This window comes from Gopherus flavomarginatus, assembly GCF_025201925.1.
Source record: "Gopherus flavomarginatus isolate rGopFla2 chromosome 13 unlocalized genomic scaffold, rGopFla2.mat.asm SUPER_13_unloc_2, whole genome shotgun sequence".
In the NCBI taxonomy this organism is placed as follows: Eukaryota; Metazoa; Chordata; order Testudines; family Testudinidae; genus Gopherus; species Gopherus flavomarginatus.
Window position 1 is genome coordinate 1173301 of NW_026114610.1, and position 10250 is coordinate 1183550.

Sequence of the window (10250 nt, forward strand, 5' to 3'; positions counted from 1 at the left end):
CACTCTTCTGCTAATAGTCACAGATCAAAAGGAAACAAACTCTCTGTGCTCTTGGGCAGGTCATGTTTCTTTTTCTCTCTGAGCTTCACTAAAACATGAAGAGAGAACAAACTGACATTTGCATCCTATGTGAAGAGAGTATTTTCTCCTCTTCCATTGTACCCCAGGCAAGAAGAGGGGATAATAACCAGTTAACGGATGATTGCAGAAGGAAAAGTTTGGTCTTTATAAATAGGACAATTATCATTTGGTCTCCATGTCCACTGATGGTAGGACAAGAAGTAATGGGCTTAATCTGCAGCCAGGGAGATTCACGTTAGATATTGGGAACAGCTTTCTAACTCTGAGGGTAGTTAAGCTCTGGAATAGGCTCCCAAGGGTGTCTGTGGAGTCTCTGTCCTAGGAGGCTTTTAAGAACAGGTTGAACAAACCTCTGTTAAGGATACTCTGCATATACTTGGTCCCATAGACAACCTGCTCTGGCTCTGGTTCCCTCCTTCTGCTCCCTGCCTGGGCCGGCTGCTCTGGGCACTTGGTCCCACATGCCCCCAATGCATCGTCTCTGCTTGGCTCTGCTTCAGCAGAGAGGGCTGGATTTCATGACCTCTCCAGGGCCCTTGCAACCGTACAGCTCTATAATTCGATGCCATCGCAATACAATACAAACAACAACAAAAGTGGAAACACCCCAATCTAACATCTAACAATTCAGCGTGAACTGACATTCCACAGCACAAAGTGACAACACATAGGAGTGCAAAGCCCGACAATTCAGCACTATGTAAATGAACGCCCCATGGGGCAAAATGACGCACTGCAAAAGAGCTCAGCTCAAACCAACGCAACACAAGGCGGTGCAAAAACCATACAACACGAAACAATACATCAGAGTGCAAAGGTTCACTGTGCAAAACAGCTCAGTGTGGGACAACGACACAGCGCAAACCCACACAACAGAATCATATAGAAAGGTAGGGCAGGGAGGGACCCTGAGAGTCAGGACCAAGTCTCCCTTGGCCACCCCGACAGGTGTTTGAAGAACAAGGAAACAAAGGGCACCATGAACTTCTGTTTTTTGGATGAGCAAAGAAAAGGGAGCAGCATTGTCCCCCTCGGGTAGCCCCTGTTCAATTCCAGGTCAGAAAGCAAAACTCTTCTGCAAGAATATCCAAAAAATGTTGTGTTTCACTTCACTTCATAAGTACAGTTGTGTGGCAATTAAATGATGACTCTAAAGTTTCATAAAAGTGTGGGAAATACGGATGTATTTGAGAAAATGGCTTGGAATGAAGGAAGACAAAAACTGATGGGTCGAGAGAACAGGCCCTGTTTCCCCCTGGTTTGGAACTTCTCTCACAGCTACTGGAATAGAAAAGCTAAGCAAATGGTGTTCTATTGTTGCAAAGGAGATTAAAGTGAGGCCATTTTCTGCAGATAGTATTAAATGGTCATGTCAGGAGTGGGATTTGAAACCACGTCTCCTTGCAGAGACCAGAACACCCAATGGATTGGAAAAAAAGAAACTTATAACTAGTACTTTAGACCAGTCCACCCTCCTGATACTACAAAGAAGGTGACTTATCAACCCTAGTTTTCATTAATAGTCGATGAACTCTTTAGAGAAGTCACGATGGCACATCTCTTTCAACTCCTAGAGACCTTCTACAGCACAGCTGATTTTTAGATACACTCACCCAGACCTAAAGTTCCATGTTTCCTGGAGCTCCATGAGTTCTGCAGTGTTGGAATCTCCCTGTTCGCTTTTTAAGTGAACAAAAGATGGGTGCTGGCATTCAGAGAGAGTAATGATGAACCTGAAAATCCTGCCCTGTGCGCCAGACAGTTAAGCAACCAGCACCCACAACCTCTACTATGATAGCATCCTGTCTGGGAACAACTCACTTACCAACAGCTGGGGTGTGAAATCCTCATTTCTTTGTTGTTCTGTCACTGTAGTCCCCACTTTCCTATTACGTGTCTGTATAATCTCTGTCTGGTTCTGTAACCGTTTCTGTCTGCTGTATAATTAATTTGTTTTGCGTAAACCAATTAAGGTGGTGGGATATAATTGGTTAGATAATCATGTTACAATATGTTAGGATTGGTCAGTAAAATGATTGGTTAAGATAGAGCTAAGCAGAACTCAAGTTTTACTATATAGTCTGCAGTCAATCAGGAAGTAATGGGGGGAATGCGAATGGGAATTGGGGTAGGGGAATTGGAATTATGTTTTGCTAAGGGGGGGAATAGGAACAGGGAAGGGGAACAGGGACACAGGCAAGCCTCTGTGGTGTCAGAGCTGGGAAGGGGGATCCTGAGGAAGGAAACTGGAATCATTGCTTGCTGGAAGTTTACCCCAATAAACATTGAATTGTTTGCACCTTTGAGCTTCATGCATTGCTGCTCTCTGGTCACGTGAGAAGGACCAGGGAATGGGAGGGTGATGGGATAAACCCTCTAACAAGTACGTCTTTCAGGGTGTGAAACCCCCCAGAACCAGTATAATAAAGCTGACCTAAGCCATGTTTAGATAGTGCTAAATGAAAGGAAAGATTGTTTTGCCAATGCAGCTATTACAGGGATGGAAAACCTCTTCCCTCACTGTAGCAGCTGTCTACTCCACAGTGCTATAGCAGTATTTTAAACACAGCCAGCCTCAAAGGGAGACCAGATCTGGCTTCATCAATGGTCAGGCACTAAGACAGCAGTAATGACAACACACTAATGCTTTCATAGTTGGCAGGATTCAAACCTGCGTGGGGTGACACCAATGGATTTCTAGTCCATCGCTTTAACCACTCGGCCACAACTACTTCATGAACAGTTGCTGCCCTATATGGTAATTCTGTTCTCACAGAAGTGTCACTTCAAATGGCTCAGACCAGCTTCCCCAGCACACTCACGGCTGTGCATTAGTGTAAGTGTGTCCATGGTGAACAGCAAGAGTTCCTGCCCATTTTCCTTCCAGCTGGAACATGATTAGTGTGTTTGTGGCTAACGACATTGCTATAGATTGTTGTTCATTCCTCACACTGACAATTCAGACAGTCCCTTTCCAATTCAAATCTCCACCATATCATTCCAATAGCCGGGGGGAGGATTTCTCTGGGGCACTGAAATGTTTCAGGGGATTGGTGTGTGAGCTCTGCCTTGCATTCCATCCCTGATGTTTCATGGACTAACAACAGCAGCAGAAAGAAAGAGCCGAGCCAATATCTCCCTGGCAGGGTTGCAGGTGACCATGTCCCCTCTGTCTGACCATTGCCATTGCAGGAGAGAAGGGTTCACTGGAATCGAATGCCCTGGCTCAGACAAGAGACACAGGGAGGTTTTACTGTTATTGGATCTGTGCAAAGGAAATTGTGCCTCTGTGTGAAATTGAGAAGGGAAATGAAACGTCCACATGGTGCCCCAGTGTCTTAAGGAATGTGGGCGATGGACTCTGGCTGAGAAATGATTTAACAGGAATTTGTATCAATGTATTGCCCTGATTAAAAGCTATGGCTGTAAGATGCCACTGTTGTTAGTACTTGAACCTGCGTGGAGACACCCGAGTGGGTGTCAAGTCCACTGCCTTAACGAGAGGTAGTTGATTATTTTGTCAAGATCCAAATTTCTTGTTCAAGGTCTAGTCAATGTCTAGATGACAGAGAAAATAATACACTGATGATAATAAGAAGAATTTAGAAATATTTACAGTTGCTATGGGCATAACTATGATGATTGTTTTATGTTTCACTCTTTATATCTGACACCACCATCATCTTTCCCTTTAGCCTTGTAGTTTACCAAGGGGAAAACTAAACATCTCTTCAGATACAAGGGAGTGTTTGTGTTCACTCCTGCTAGCTACACAGAGGCTTGATGTAGCTGTTTCAATCCTCCGGCTCTGCCCTGATAAGTAACATTTCAGAGTGTCACTGAACTGAAGGAGGGAGATCATTTTTTGACAGATTACACTTCCTCTTAAAGGTGTTTGTCTGGCTGGCAGCCCTGGTTCCCAGGTCTCTCCTGAGGGAAGAAAGTTTCTGTGCAAAATACTAAAACTTTTAACAGTTAGGAGGGAAAGGCGATGGCCACATGATGGGGCCAGTATGTACCACAACATGATTCTTTTATGTGAGATGACTCTGAAGATTGACTGATCTCCACTTCCTTGGATTTGAAGAGATGTTTAGTTTTGTACTTGAGAACCTGTAAGGCTGAAGCAATTTTATGGATAATGACACTACAATTGAAGGGTTATTTAATGTTGTAGAAATCATTAAAAACACTTAGTTTCAACTTGAGCTGCCTGTTATTAAAGTCTGGTTTCCCCACGTCAGTTCCATAAGCTCTGCTAGAAAGGCCGTGGGTTCTTTCCTGCCTTGGTGGGAACTAAAGGCAATCATCCCCTGCTGCCCTTGGCTTCAGGCTGATTTTTCTGGGGAGGGGATGTGGAATTGGTTTGTTTGCTATTGAGAGGGAGCTGGGCCAGTTCTCAGGGAACGAGAACTCCTAGCACCTTCCCAGCCCAACCCAGGCTGCTGCCCTGTCCCAGCCTCTGTTCCCCTGGGAGCCCTGCTTGTTTGACTCTAGAGCAGGCAGGGAGCAGCAGCTGAGGCAGAGGACAACCTGGGCTGGGCAGATGCTAGGAGCAGAGCACCAGAGGCCTCTACTGGCTCCCTCCTCAGCAGCAAACAATCAGTCCCCACACACACCCTGGGACAGCAGCCTGGAGCCAAGGACAGTGTCCAGTGGGGGGTTCTCTTTTTCCTCTTCCTGGGGTGAGCAGGGACCTGGGGGTGTTTCTTGCAGGGCAGTTGGAACTGAATTGGGGAACAGGCTTTTAATAACAGGCAGCTCAAGTTCAGACTAATTTTGTTACAATTTTCTTTATAATGTAAAATAATTCAAAAGTAAATGGGCAGGAATGATTGGAACTCTTTTCTCCCTGTCGTACAAAGAAATGGCTTTTTGGCTTTTCATGATACAGGAGTCAGGTTCGTTCACTGTGCAGAATCAATGTGCACAGAAGCCTGTTGTGTTTCATTTCTTTAGTTCTGCTGCCCTCATGTGGCCATTTCCTTCCCCTCCTTTCTGTCCAAAGTGAAGAGCCCAGTTCCTGCAGGGAGAGAAGGATATCTTTCTTCTTTCCTTCCTCAAAAGCCCCCTTCCTTGGAAAGCCCTTTGCTGGGTCTGGGTGGGGAACAGCCATTCCTGAGGATTAATTTCACACCATATTTGGGGTTGATATATAGATTTTACAGCCAGACTAGATCACTAGGTACCTCTGCTCTGACCTGATTCAGAACAGAGTCCAGAGAATTTTATCCAGTGACTCCTACACCCACCCCAAGATCTTCTGGCTGAGCGAGGAGGGCTCATTCAGAAAGTCATCGTGTTTGGATGTAAAGGTGGGAAATGATGGGGAAATTGGTCCCTCTTTCAAGTTTCAATGTTGTAACTTCTACATCTAGACCGAGGTAGCCAACCTGAGCCTGAGAAGGAGCCAGAATTTCCCAATGTAACCGCCAAATGTGCACCTTTGTATGCAACTACTGAGTCAATTGTGAACCTTCCCATCATTATCCCTCTGAAATAATGATGTGATGGATACTTAGCTGTATATCCCAGTGTGCCCTGCACGTCTACAAGCAGCATTAGCCAATCCAACCATTCAGCACTTGCAGATGGGCACCTCTGTACTGTGCCTGAGTCTTGTACAGCTATGAAAGGCTGATAGATGCCAATATTTCCCTGTCTTTTTAACCTGCACTAATACCAGGCCAGGCCAGGACTGGGAAGAGAGACAGAGCAGCAGGTTTCCCATATTGTATCCATTTTCCTTTTACTTGACCAGTTTCTTCTCTGCATAACTTGTACTTTTTTTATTGTGAGCTTGGCTAGCTCAGCTGGTAGAATGTCAGACTTTTAATCTGAGGGTCCAGGGTTCAAGTACCTGGTCAGATAATAAACTACTCACTCTATCTTTAAACATTGTTCTTCTGATGTCCTCTTTGGTGTTAGTTTTTCTCTTCAAGACTGTGCCTTTCCTAAGAAGGGCCTTTGTGTGTGTGGGTTTGAAGGGGCAACTTCCTAACATCCTCACTGTCCTTGCAGCCTGGAGGAATAAAGGCCTCTGGGCACACAGCATGTTCCTCCCCTGCATGTACACGCACACACAGAAAACAAAACAGAATATCTCTAAGGAATTAGAATCACCTGCGGCCTTCCTCTATCCTGCTGGATCCCCAAATGATGATGCTCTTCAGCCTAAACCCATGTCCCCTCTACTCCCAGTGACCCTCAGTCCCAATCCACTGCCCCTCCTATGCACACTGCTCCTCACTCCCAACCAGAGCCTACTCCTCTTCACCTTTCTCCTCTATCCCAACCCACAGCCCCCTCCTATTTCCAGTGCCCCTCAATCCCAACGCACAGGCCCCTCCTATTCCCAGTGCCCCTCAATCCCAAACCACGGCTCCCTCCTTCCCTCCAGCAGCAGGTGCTTCAGACTCCCTCAGGAAGATTTTCTTGCAAGGTTTCATGTATGAGTCTGAATGTGGATTTTACAGTGCGTTGGAAATATGTTGCATTGCTTGCCAAAATGATCACTTTTGGCTCGTGTTGGATTCCCAGGCTCCTTGTTATTGGGACAGGAGAAAGAAAGAGTTGTTATCCTTGTTGTGTGAATCAAGGGCAGCACAGCTGTGCTTGGCAGACCCCGATAGAGGGACTCACCCTCAATTCAATAGCACTTGGTAGGCAGGGGACAAGGGTTCCAGGACCAAGTGGGCTGGGGTCCCAATACTAAAATTTAGGTGTTAAATCAACTTTAGGACAGGGTGGCAGTGGAGGGATGAGTGAGTTCCTAGACAAGACAGTGATGTACGGTGCCTTCTTATTTTCCCCTCTTTTCCACTCAGGATGGCAGATGAACTCTACAGAGGCACCTCTGGGCTTGCACTGACTAAGGACAACAGCTGTGAGTGGAGTAACGGGGGGGCTCATATTTAAGGACTTTTGGTTGCTGGACCTACAAACCGTAGGGATAAGGACACTGCCCAGCTTATTTGGGAGTGGGTCTTTTCCTCGTGGTTTATGTTTATGTGTTGGGGCTGCAGACATGACTTCTGCTAACCCTAGGCTTACATTGCAATGTAGACATATCCTAAGAGGGCATCTATACTGTGATAAAATCCCGCTTACCTGGATGATCTGATTTGGGCTCCTGGGGATCAGACTGGAGCCCAGGCTTGGAAACCCTCACTCCTTGTGGGGTCTCGGAGGCTGGGCTGAAGCTCAAGTGTCTACACTGTAATTTTATAACCCTGCAGCACAAGCCCCACAAGCCTGAATCAACTGACTCAGGGTTTGAGAATAGTGACTTGGGTGTGTTAATGGCAGTGTAGACATAATGCTCGGCTATGTCCACACTGCAATGAAACACCCAAGGCTGTCCTGTGCCAGCTCAGGCTCCTGAGGGTTTTGGCCGTGGGGTGGTAAATTTGCACTGTAGACATCTCAGCTCAAGCTCAATATCGGGCTCTGGGAGCCCTCAAGGTTGGGAGGGAGTTTAGCAAGCAAAAAAGGTAAAATGGCAGTGGAGTAATACGCTGGACTCAGTGGCATTTCTCCATTGGTCTGTCTGCTTTGGGGCAGTGACAATAACATGTCCTGCTGCATTCGTTATTTCAAAGGGTGGTTTAGGATTTTCATTCTCACACACGGTGCATGAAGCAGTGCTCAACCCTTGATGCAAACTAAATGAGCTGCTCACAGATTCTGACAGCCACAATGAGCAATTGGTGTGAGAGCCCAGACCTGCCCCTGTCCCAGAGGGAGGGGGCTCATCTATGACAGGCTGGACCACTGACCTATCAACTCTTAACTCCCAAACTTCCAGTAATTCTGTTATCAGTGCCTGTGAGTATAATTTAAACTGCCATACTGGGCTGGACCAAAGGCCCATCAAGCTCTGTGTTTTGTCCATTGGCAGTAGCCAATAGCAGGTGCCTCAAGAGTTAATCAACAAGGCACCACTGAGAGTTGAATCCAGGATCTCCTGCTTACAAGACAGGGGCTTTAACCAGCTAAGCCATGGTGCCCACCTGTGGTTGAAGCACAGTGTCTGTGCACACCTGACTCCCTGCCATCCCCACTGGGGCCTGACAAGCTTTGCTTGTGTTTGGATTCTCCAAAGCAGAGAAGCAGGTGAGCTTTTCCTTGCAAGCTCTGTGTGTGTGTGTGTGTGATTCTTTGGCCAGGTCTGCACTACAAAGTTATTTCAGCATCATTGTATTGCTCAGGTGTGTGAAAAACACACAACGCTCCCTTGGTCAGCAGCTTTTGGCTAGTGCACACACTGCAATGCCATGTCTGGCAACAAAACTGCCCTGTTTTGGTGACAAAATAAAACCACCTCGACGAGAGGCCTAGAGCTTTGTGCAGCAAACTTAAAGTGACAAATTGTCAGTGTAAATGCTGCTGTTCATTATATCACCATAACTGGCCTCTACCAGTATCCCATAATGCCCACTGTGAACTCACCTGCCCTGCGTTCCTGCTACAGAGGCTGGGCCCCTCCCCTTTCATAGTTCCAGAAAGTTCTGAGAGCTGAGCCACTCTCTGCCCTGGGATTAGGTTGATATACTGCATTGCCAGCCTAAGTAACGTAATTACACCAACCTAATTTTGTAGTGTAGATCTGTCCAAAGAATCACACACACATCTTGGGAGCAAAACTTCACCTGCTCTTCTGCTTTACAGAAGCCAAACACGAGCAACATTTGTCAGGACCCAGTGGGGATTGGCAGACAGTTAGGTGTGGGCAGACACGGTGCTTTAAGTAACAGCAGGTACCATGGCTTAGGTGGTTAAAGTACCTGTTTTGTAAAGAGGGAGATCCTGGATTCAACTCCAGTGGTGCCTTGGGGAGTGGCTTTTTGGGGCACCGGGCATTGGCTACTGATAGAAGACAAGATTCAGAACTAGATGGACCTATGGTTTAAATTACACGCACAGGCACTGATAATAGAGTTACTAAAAGTTTGGGTGTTAAGAGCTGATAGGTCAGTGGTCCATTCCCCTCAATGCAGTTTTACTATTTCCACTTGCTAAACTCCCTCCAAACCTCTATAAAATTACAGTGCAGACATATGGGCTTGAGGCCCCATGAGGGGTGAGGGTTTCTGAGTCCAGGCTTCAGTGTGAACACAAATATCTGCACCACAGTTTTTAGCCTCTCAGCTTTACGTCCATGAGCCCAAGTCTGATGAGCCAGGCCAGCCCTGCTGCCATCTTTATCCCAGGAGAGATGGACTCTAAGGGTACGTCTCCATTGCAATGGATGCCCAGGTGTGGCACGCTGTGCTCAAAGCAGCACCCTGGAAGCCCCATATTCACCACTCTCATATAATGATCATATGGTTTGTACAAGTCTGCCTTGTGAGGATGGACACTGCTTGATTCACATCCTAGCAAAGGAGCTTCCTAACAAGCTGGAAGAAAATATGAAAGAAGGGTAGAGACACCATGATTTGGCCTCTCTCCCCCATAACTCAACAGCTGGAAACACACCTGGAGGACAAAGACTGAGCTGAACTGATTCAGAAATCAGAAGAGAATACTAATAATACATTCAAACCAAATTCCCCAACCAGACTAGTATTGGTTTCTCAGCAGGATTCCTGGGCCCAGCCTTGTTGGGGTTACAAGGACTCTGCCACACATGAGAGTAGAAAGAGCATCTTGGGGTCAGGCAGGCCTCTGGTATGGGGGTGGGGGACTGAGATCCTTTCTCTGGCTAATTGCACCAGGGTCATGTATAAACCAGGGAAGTTCCCCACAAATAGCCGGACCTGAACCCCCTGTACACTTGCCCTCTGTACTCATTGCTTCTCTGTCTCTCTTCCCCTCATCTCTGCTGCTCTCCCTCTGAGCTTTCTCGGCACCTGGCCCCACAGCCCTTCCTGCCAGCCAGAGACTGCTTGTTCTAGGCCTGTTCCTTGTGGATGTGGCCTCTCTCCTGATTCCTGAGGAAAGGAACCTTTCCGGAAATGGCCATGGATTCTGGGAATCTGCATGTGGCTGGTGGACAGCACCAGGATCATTTGGCTCCTGGCACACAAGGCCACTTTAAAACCTGAGCACCCAGAGACGGGCTTTGAACCTTCAGATTAAGAGCCTGATGCTTTACCACTGAGGCTGCCCATCTTCACCATTCACCACAAGAGCGAGCAGGTAGGCAAAAGGGAGCAAAAAAAGTT

General features: G+C 46.9%; 1 non-coding gene across 1 annotated transcript; it reads right to left on the reverse strand.

The window, feature by feature from the left end:
- Positions 1–2731: 2731 nt before the first annotated feature.
- On the reverse strand, positions 2732–2813 carry TRNAS-AGA (transfer RNA serine (anticodon AGA)). Its single transcript has one exon. It is a non-coding gene; the product is annotated as a tRNA-Ser (tRNA).
- Positions 2814–10250: the final 7437 nt, after the last annotated feature.